This window comes from Heterodontus francisci, chromosome 2, assembly GCF_036365525.1.
Source record: "Heterodontus francisci isolate sHetFra1 chromosome 2, sHetFra1.hap1, whole genome shotgun sequence".
Taxonomy (NCBI): Eukaryota; Metazoa; Chordata; class Chondrichthyes; order Heterodontiformes; family Heterodontidae; genus Heterodontus; species Heterodontus francisci.
The window spans coordinates 193,511,218-193,521,647 of record NC_090372.1 but is presented as its reverse complement, the minus strand read 5'-3'; positions in this window follow the sequence as shown (position 1 = coordinate 193,521,647).

The following is a 10,430-nucleotide window of genomic DNA, read 5'->3' as shown; positions in this document are numbered from 1 at the left end:
TGTTAATACACACGGGGGCCTCAGTATCCTTGACAGATTTAGACATACCAACGGTTAAGCAGTAGATTACACTTTCGGGGATGGGGGGAAACGTATAAGAGCCAAAAGAAGTGAGACCGTCCTCTTGGAAATAGGAGGATTGATGATCCCACCCACCTGTGGATGTGTAGAAACAAAGAAGGGATGATCCTAGGAATGGATCTATTGCGGGGACTGGGAGCACTGATTGACCCAAAAAAAGGGACGAGTGGTGTGGCCCAGGTCAGGGAGTAGTCGGGGACAATCGATCCCAGAGACGGCAGTAGCCAAGATGTCAAAAGTGGAGACAGTAGAAATAGGCTGGGAGATACACGGGGCATGGGGACCGTTGTGTCAGCAGATCCCCGAAGTGTGGGCCAGTAGTAGACAAGATTGTGGACTGGTGCGAATGGAGCCTGTAGCGGTGAAGGGACCCAAGCATCAGGCAAAGAAACAGTACCCCATTAAACCAGAGACACAACAGGCTGTAGCAGAATTAGTGCGGCAACTGAGGGAGAGGGGGGTGATTCGTCCCACCATCGCTACGACCAACTCACCCATCTGGCCAGTGAGGAAGCCGGATGGGACTTACCGACTTACCATAGATTACACTGGCCTTAACAAAGTTATTCCACGGAAATATCCAATCGCTGCAAGCCCTGTCACTATTTTCAACGGACTAAAACCAGAATATCAGGTCTTCACAGTATTGGACATAGCTAAAGGTTTTTGGGCAATACTCCTAGCAAAAGAGTCACAGGAGAAGTTTGCCTTTACAGTGGGTAGCAGACAGTCCACCTGGACCACAGAAGGGATGCTGTATGAGGGGGAACCTCACGAATGTGCAGAAGAAATGGCAACCGAGGATCGTAATGGACTTAGCGACGAACCCCTGACAGATGCTGATATCATTTTGTTTGTAGATGGATGGAGGACTGAGCTCCACACACAGGATGGGCCGTGGTGAAAGGGTGGTTAAGGAGTTTATCAGGAGGATTATCAACGCAGCTTGTGGAATTAACCACATTAGCAGAAGCTTTGAGGGTGTCGGAAGATCAGATAGTAAACATATATACAGACAGTAGATATGCCTTTGGCATGGTACATGGCAGCTTGGGGAAGGCGGGGGTCAGTAACCTCCAGGGGAGGACACATACAGCATGAGGAGGTGGTCAGGGATTTGGTGGAAGCCGCCATCTTGCCATGAAAGGCAGCCGTTATCAAGGTTAGAGTGCATCAAAAGGTGCAGAATGAGATACAAAAGGGTAACCAACTAGCAGATGAGGCAGCAAAGCGGGCTGCGAGGCAATCCCCGCCCGGGATGGCCATTTGCTCTGTTGTTCCAGAGGAAGTGAATGTGCAGAAGCTTCACGCAGAAACCTCACAAGCAGAAAAGGAGGAATGGGAGCATGGAGGAGCTAGAACAGACAGAGATCGTGTGTGGAGGAAGGAAGGTAGGATGGTGGCCCCAGGATGTATTAGACAGGATTTACTCAAAATCTATCACGGGGACTAACAGACCGGGCGTAACGCCATGAAAGGTCGGATGGAACGCTGTTGGTGGTGGCCCGGCATGGCCAGGGTCGTGGCTGAGCACTGTCAGCGGTGTATTGTATGTGCCCAATTTAATCCAGACAAGGCCGCTAAGGTGAAGATGTCCCATCAACCCAGGCCTAGGGGGCCATGGGAACACTTACAAATCAACTTCACGTGACCCCTAATCCCAAGTAAGGGTAAAACCTACTGTCTGGTGATAATGGATCATTTCACCTGGTGGATAGAGGGATTTGCCACATGTGATTGCTCTGCCACTACAGTAGCAAGAATCTTGGCAGAAGAAGTAATACTACGCTGGGGGGTATTATTGCAAATTGACTCAGACCAAGGGCCGCACTTCACCGGAGAAATAGTGAAGCAGATATGCGCCTTGATGGGAATTAGGCCAATGTTCCACATACCATATCGTCCTCAGAGCTCAGGGATGGTAGAAAGGATGAACCGAACCCTTAAAACGTCCTTAGCTAAAGCTATAGCAGAGACAGGGAAGGGGTGGGCAGACCTGTTACCCAGCATCGTGATGAGATTACAGGCCACCCCTAACAGAATGTCCGGACTGACACCCTTTGTGTTGATGACAGGCAGGGCTATGAGACATCCAGGGGATGTGTATGTAGGAAGTGAGGATGTAGGACCCATGAGGGAGCGGATAAAGCGATTTTCTTAAGGCAGGAGGCAAGGGACCAGCAGCTAATCAAAGACTTAGAAACTGACGAGGCGAAGGAGAAGGAACGATTGCCCAGTACCGGGGACTTGGTTATGGTAAAGGTCTTGCCGGGAAAACCCAGTTGGGCACCCCGTTGGCTGGGACCCCACGAGGTCCTTATGACCAGCGACTCATGCACTTGCGTGGATATGCAGGGCAGGGGCCGATGGAAGCATCGGTCCCAATTACAGCCTTCCACTGGCACTAAGAATAACTGAGGCCAACCGGTGATGACTGGCGTTCATCCTATGTTTCCCCCTGCAGGATTATGAGGGTGGCAATGTTGTTCATGTGGATGGGGGTTGTCCTTCCCATCACTGAGGGAACCGAGGCCATCACCCGACAGCAGCAGCAGATGGGACTATGGTACACCACGACTAACACCGAGTGCGACCAGGAGCGAGGAGCACTGACCGTAACCGTGGGGAAGCAAATAACCTTGAATTGCAGCACAGGTGTACTCACGACAAGGAATGATGACGATGGGTTCGGGGAGAATTCAAACAGCGGCATGCAGATAATGTTCCCAAACTCAAACAGTGTGTGCATTAAAAACAAGGGGGAGAGCTTTTTTGTTGCTCAAACATAGGCTATATACGAGCATGGTGTGACACGGATTATACCCAGTTCAATCATTCTCACTCCACGGACTCAGGATGGGGTTTGTGCAGCCCGAGGGGAGGTAGTAAGTGGACGTGGGATGTGTACCCGAAGGAAAAGGTCCATACAACATCGACAACCCAAGCCACTACAGTAATCACCAGAACTGCGGGAGCTGCAGAACCCATAGTACCTTGCCCAGAGCTGAGCCTGGGCCCAGACAATGGGCTGGTGGTAATAAAAGAAAATAAGGTTCTGTATGACAATGTACACCATGAGCTGGTACCTGTAATATTGAATATATCGGATATAGGATTACCCCTTTGTGTTCCATTAAAACCTAAACATTTACTCAGCCCTGTTGAGGCGAGTGTTGAAACAGGCAGCTCAGTTTAATGGTGGGAATGGGCAAAGTCCCCGCTCCTGGGGAAAGGGGCGGAGGAAGCGCAGCCAGGTAAGTGACGCTGCCACATTGTTCAATACCGGGTACTCTGTAGTCAATTCCATGGATTTAGCCTCAGTGGACTATAAGGCCCGCAGACTGAGTGCCCAACTTTAAGTGATATTAAATAGAGAACAAGAAGTCCAGGCCGGACAACTTCATACAGACCAGGATCTAACCCAAACGGTGCAGGCCCTGGCAACTGTATTGGAGAGTCACACACAGACTATTAATGAATTGATTGATGAAGGCCACAACACCTCACGGAAGGCAGCTCAAAATGATGTCTGCGGTACTTATGGGTCATGGGTGCTCGAACAGGCTTGGGAAAACCTGAGGTAAATTCATGTGGGAAAAGTACCCATGTGGGTTACAAATGAACAGTTGACCAACCTGTCTAGGAAGCCAGGGTTGAACATCACCAGTTGCCAGCACGGGAGTTTAATACGGGCATATTCAACTAATGCTGAATGTATTGTAAGAAACGGAATGTTGCTCGGCCTGTTCTTAGCACTGCCGGTCCTGACAAAATTAACACCAGGAAGGACCTTGTATAGAGTAGAGAATATAGGAGTGATTAGAGGAGATTTTTTTGTGAGACACCATGATGTGCTATCATATGCAGTAGAGAAAGAAGGAAGTATGACAAGTATCACTTTGGATGGGTGCAGTGTCGGGACCTCCACAGTAGTGTGCCCCACCCAATATACAAGACAGAAGAGGCCGGATGTGGCTTTAGGGCAACGGTGCAATGGAAGCCATTGCGGTCGGAATGGAACCAACACGTGTAGCATACCTAGGCAAAGGGAGATATTGTCTCACCACATCACACAGGAATACCACCACAGGAATCGCCTATGTCCACTGGCCAACCATACCATATATCTGCACCCCGAGGTGCCAGCCCAGGTGGGAAGGGTTGGACTAATAGACATCCACAAGTAGGAAATGGTTAATATGCAGGTTGAGGAGGATATGAAAGATAACCTGACACTATACACCAACCAGTTCTCCAACTCAATACCCTCACTACCCAAGCACCCAACTGCGATACAACACAAACTTGATAGGGTACCCTGCAGCAGAAGCGCAAGGAAATCGATAAGGACATAGAACAGATTGATGAAACCACCTGGTGGGAGGACCTCTGGGATTGGGGCTTCAGTATGCAGATCCATCCATGGTGGTTCCCCAGTTGGTAATGCTGCTATATATAGGTTGCCTTTTGTATAGTTTGAAGAGACAACGAAAAAACACACTGGCCAATGTTCTGGAAGGCATAGAACGGGTACCCTTGAGGGGCAGGAGCACCTACTGGGGAGGGCCAGTTTAGTCGTTAGTTAACTTGAGCAGCGATTGAGTTTAGCTTGAGCAGGTGTTTTAGAGTCATAGAGTTATACAGCACAGAAACAGGCCCTTCGGCCCATTGTGTCCATGCCGGCCATCAAGCACCAAACTATTCTAATCCCATTTTCCAGTACTTGGCCTGTAGCCTTGTATGCTATGGCATTTCAAATGCTCATTTAAATACTTCTTAAATATTGTGAGGGTTCTCGCCTCTACCACCTCTCAGGCAGTACGTTCCAGATTCCAACCACCGTCTGGGTGAAAAAATCTTTCCTCAAAAAATTTTACACAGGCTAAGGGTGTTTCAGCATTCTCACAGCATATTACGAAGTATCAATCCCAGACTAAGCCTGTCCACTAGGACACAGGCGAAGTCATAAGAGGATGCGAGGGAAGTATCCAAAGCTCATCGAACCCAGTAGGATCCCTGGATTATCCAATGGGCAGAGGATCCTAGGGTAATGGCTACCTTGGGCCAGGTGCTGGCTAAGGGCCAAAAGGGGAGGGTTTGTAGGGGAGACTGGCATATGGGAATCACAGGATACTTGGCGTAACTTAGGTCTCTGAAAACAAGAAAGGCTTGCCTGCTAGACACCCGAATCTTATGACTAGCCTAATCAGAAGTTAACAAGATCAGGAGGGAGACACCCAAATCATATGAATAGGTTAATCAAGAGGTTGACGAGGTGAATAATATAACCAAGGCAGGATGAGATTAGGGAAGGCAATAGATGGGAGATGACGTAGTTAAGAAACAGCTTATCAAGTAAACCTCCTGTAAAACTATATAAAATGACTACTGGAATATTGTACTAGCAGAACCCCTGCGATCATTCTCCTTGCATACTCATAATAAAGATCACTCAAACAAGACATCTGACTCTCGAGGCGTTTTTTTGGGTACCGGGAAAGCCCTCACCCTTACAGATATAAGGGCCATGGAGAGACGTGCATAGGACATCAGAGAGAAACTTTCAGCCAACATTGAGTCACTTGATGAAGTCTATTTTTTTATTCATTCATGTGTGCATCGCTGGCTAGGCCAGCATTTATTGCCCATCCCTAATTGCCCTTGAGATGGTGATGGTGAGCAGCCTTCTTGAACTGCTGCAGTCCATGTGGGGTAGGTATACCCACAGTGCTGTTCGGAAGGGAGTTCAAGGATTATGACCCAGCGACAGTGAAGGAACAGTAATATAGTTCCAAGTCAGGATGGTGTGTGGCTTGGAGGGGAACTTGCAGGTGGTGGTGTTCCCATGCATCTGCTGCCCTTGTCCTTCTAGGTAGTAGAGGTCACAGGTTTGGAAGGTGCTGTCAAAGGAGCCTTGGTGAGTTGCTGCAGTGCATCTTTTAGATGGTACACACTGCTGCCACTGTGCGCCAGTTGTGGAGGGAGTGAATGTTTAAGATGAGTGGGGTGCCGATCAAGCCAGCTCCTTTGTCCTAGATGGTGTCAAGTTTTTTGAGTGTTGTTGCAGCTGCAGTCATCCAGGAAAATGGAGAGTATTCCATCATACACCTGACTTGTAGATGGTAGACAGGCTTTGGGGTTGGGGGTGGGGTGTGGTGGGGGGCAGGGTTCAGGAGATGCAGAATTCTCATTGTTGTGTGAGTTGTGCTTTACACACTTTCAAGACATTCAAGGCTATTGGACAGTCAGCTCCCTAAGGACCTACTTACAGTAAATCTCTTTCCTTGGCATTCACTGCCATCTGTTGTCCTTTCTTCCGCCAATCTCCTCTCTTTCAGTGTTTAATTTCCTCTGGCTTTAATAGTGGGTGCATTGTAGCCCTAACTATGTTAACTGCAAGTTTAAACCACCATTGCCCATCCTCCAATCATGCCTGTTCCTTGCCTTTCTCAATGAACGCTAGATCTTTCCTCACATTGGGCTTCAAAATTCCTGGACCTCTCTGAGCATCTAGACTGTGCTTCTACATTGGACTACCATAAGACTCAACTGCTGTGTCTCTGATATGCTTCTTTTTTCTTTATTTTTCTTTTTCTTTCTCTGTTGCTTAAACTTTAAAGTATCTTTGATCATTGATCACAAGTCGTGGGAGTCAGTTGCCAGTGATCGCCAGAGCTGGCGGGCAGCCATAAATACGGGGCTAAAGTGTGGTGAGTCGAAGAGACTTAGCAGTTGGCAGGAAAAAAGACAGAAGCGCAAGGGGAGAGCCAACTGTGAAACAGCCCCGACAACCAATTTTTTCTGCAGCACCTGTGGAAGAGTCTGTCACTCTAGAATTGGCCTTTATAGCCACTCCAGGCGCTGCTTCACAAACCACTGACCACCTCCAGGCGCTTACCCATTGTCTCTCGAGACAAGGAGGCCAAAGAGATCTTTGATCAGACCTCAGAATTTGCCCTAGGCTGTTGGTTCCTGCTGAGCCTATGACTTGCCTACTCGTTCTACTGGTTTTTCAGCTTCAACTACAATGTAGGTCCTGGCCAGAAATTCACTCTCCGGGCCCAGAGTATATTTCTCCGCTGCTTTTGGATCATAAGGTGGCTTCCAGCTTCACTACCTTTTTTTCTCCTGCCCCGCGACCAATTCTGCACAACTCGTGAATTTTCATTCACATGGAAATACCTCATTCAGTGTGTCCTCTGATACTTTCAATTCAAATAGCTTCTGGACTTCACTATTCAACCACACCTGTCTCCAAACTTGAACATCAGTTTACTGATACTCCATGATGACTCTACCCTACCTACATCAACTTTCTCTTACCTTAGGACCACTTAACTCTGGACTCCATCCTATTGTCTCCTCTCTATTCTCCATTTACTTCTGGGATATAAGTATGCTAATAATTGAATAATAACCAGGCCTGTGTAACCTGACTCTTCTCTGTGTCCATTCGTGTCTCTCCGGACCCAAGCCCATCACTTCTATTTTCATGTTTTTACCCCTTTTAACTTGTTTTAGTTCTTTTCTCTTTACTCCTCCCAGACACCTCACTCCTGTTGTCATGCCTCCTTTCATTTCTCCTCTCTTGGGTTCTCTGTCCCCCAAAATTACTGCCCCAACCCTTCAGTACTCCTTGACCTTCCTACTCTTCTGCCATCCCAGGCTTAACTCCCTCTTAGATAAGCCGAGAGCTTCCCTCGTGCCTCTCCTGGCATCCTTCGAAGGGCCCGTCAAGGCACTGTGTCACCGCCGCCTTAGGAGCAACAACCCAATTGCCCTGTCCTACTCTCTCACCAATTTTCCTGCTCAGTGTGCCTGCTGGGGGCTAATCTTGCCAATCTTCTCTCTGTCCAATACATCTCTCCCAGTGGTGACCTTGTGGACTCTGCCAATGGATCAGCTATCACCACCCCTCTCTGCATCGCCCTCCAGAATGTTTGTCCACTTGTGAACTAGGTCCTTGTTATCCATGAGTTCTTTGTAGATAATTGCAATGACATCGGTCTTGATAGAAACCTACCTCAGGGGTGATGACCTTCCTCTTACATGAAGCCTCCACATCTATCTTCCACCACTTGACCTGCCCAGACTGTCACATTAGCATTGTGGCTCTTATCAACAAATTGCCTCATGGTGACCCATATTCCACAGGCACTTTCTCCTCTCTTGAACATCTTACTTTGTCCCACTGCTTTTGCCTCTCATTTAAAATCCTCAATCTCTACTGCCCGCCCAAGCATTGTTCCCTACAAAATTTTGTTGTTGCATGTGGCAAGTTTTTTCAATGTGTGATACTTTTAAATTTTTTTTGTGCACAGTGTTTGATATGAAGCAAAGCCCGCACGGTACCTTTTAGGCTGCTGGGTGGTCAGGCATGTGCGCAACATAGTGTGAATATTGCACTCAAATAACATATAAAATTTTTCATCAAGATATCTTTACTACTTTACTCCTTCAGCCTCTGCAGTCATCCTCAGTGATTTGAACCTCCATCTCAATTCATCATGCTCTCTCTCCTCTCAGTTCTTACCCTCCCTTAATCTCGCCCTCCATGTAAACTCCACAACCCATATTTAAGGCCATCCCTTGAGCTTGCCATCTCATGTGGCCTTGCTACTCCCATTGTGTCAATCACAGTTAAGGCTTGTATCACTCTCCACCCACATATCTCCACTCGAACCCTACTTCCTTCTGTGTCCATCTGGAAAAAAAACTCTCCCCCAATTCACTTATAACTGTACTTTCAAAATCCCAAAATCTAGCCTTTGGCTCTCCATTCATCACAGCATTTCTGTAGCTACTGATCTGCTTAACCACACCCACCTTTGAAGCCTTAGTTCCCATTAAACCATCACTTTCTCTTATCCTGGCGATTCTCCCTGGTACAGCCCTCAACTCTGCTCTATTAAGCCCAAGGGATGCAGTCTTGAATGGATATGGTGCACAACTTTTTTTTAAGTCATTCACTACCAGGTTCGGCTGGACCACATAAAGTGCTATTGGGTCCTGCTCTTGTCTGCCAAAACTGCTGACTGTTCCATAGGAACGTAGGATCATAGGACTTTGGAGCAGGAGTAGGACATTCAGCCCTTTAAGCCTGCTCCGCCATTCAATAAGATCATGGCTGATCTGGTTGTGGTCTCAACTCCATTTTCCTGTCTGCCCCGTAACTCTTGACTCCCTTGCCTATCAAAAATCTATCTAACTGAGCCTCGAATAAATTCAATGACCCAGCCCCACTGCGTTCTGGGGAAGAGAATTCCAGAGTAACAACTCTTTAAGAAAAAAAATTCTCCTCATCTCCGTCTTAAAAGGGAGACACCTTATTCTTAAACTGAGTCCCTTAGTTCTAGTCTCCCCACAAGAGGAAACATCTTCCTGGTATCTACTCAATCAAGTCCCCTCAGATCTTATATGTTTCGATAAGATCACTTCTCATTGTTCTGAACTCCAGTGGGTATAGGGCCAACCTGCTAAACCTTTCTTCATAAGATAAGCCCTATATCCCCAGAATTAGTCAAATGAACCTTCTTTGAACAGCTTCTAACACAATTATATCTTTTTTCAAATAAAGAGACCTAAACTGTTCCAGGATCATCCTGGAATGTAAACATAACCCTTAGTTTCTTTACTGTACTGCAAACCATCTTCTCAAACTCCTTTCCCCCGTCTCCTCCACCCTTGCCTCCAACCCTAAGTGCGAGGAGCTCATGGTCTTCTTTTTCACTAAGTCGGGACCATCTGACCAGCTGCCTCTCCTGCTTCCCTCCCTCCATGAGCCTACTGGGCCAAATTTCCCCTAAGGCTCTCCCCTGCCCTAGCCCTGAACTCATATCTTTCTCTAGTTTCTCTCCTATCTCCCCTCATGCCCTCTTCAAGCTCATCTTGTCCACGACACCCACTTCCTGCTCCCTCAACCCTATTCCTACGAAGCTGTTGACCAACGTTCTCACTAAGCTGTGCCTGGGAGGTACCAAGTAGGCCTTGCCCTGTGATAAATGCGATGAAAAAATTGTTAAACAACTGTGTTCTGAAAAAGCTGGCTGTGCAAAACAAATTAATTTTACAGAGAACATTGCTGTTGACTACCCAACTTCCCTTCCTGGCTCCCATGTTAGCTGATATTGTTAATGGTTCTCTGTCCTCCCCTTCAAATCTGCTGTCATCACCCCTCTCCTCAAAAAAGCAAACCCTTGACCCCTCCATCCTTACATACCACCTGAGAGGGAAGGCAGGATGCCATATCTGAAGGACAGCACCTCTGACAGTGCTCCCTCAGTGCTGCACTGAAGTGTCAGCCTAGATTTTGTCGATTGGGACAGTATGAAAATGCCAGTGTACAAGAG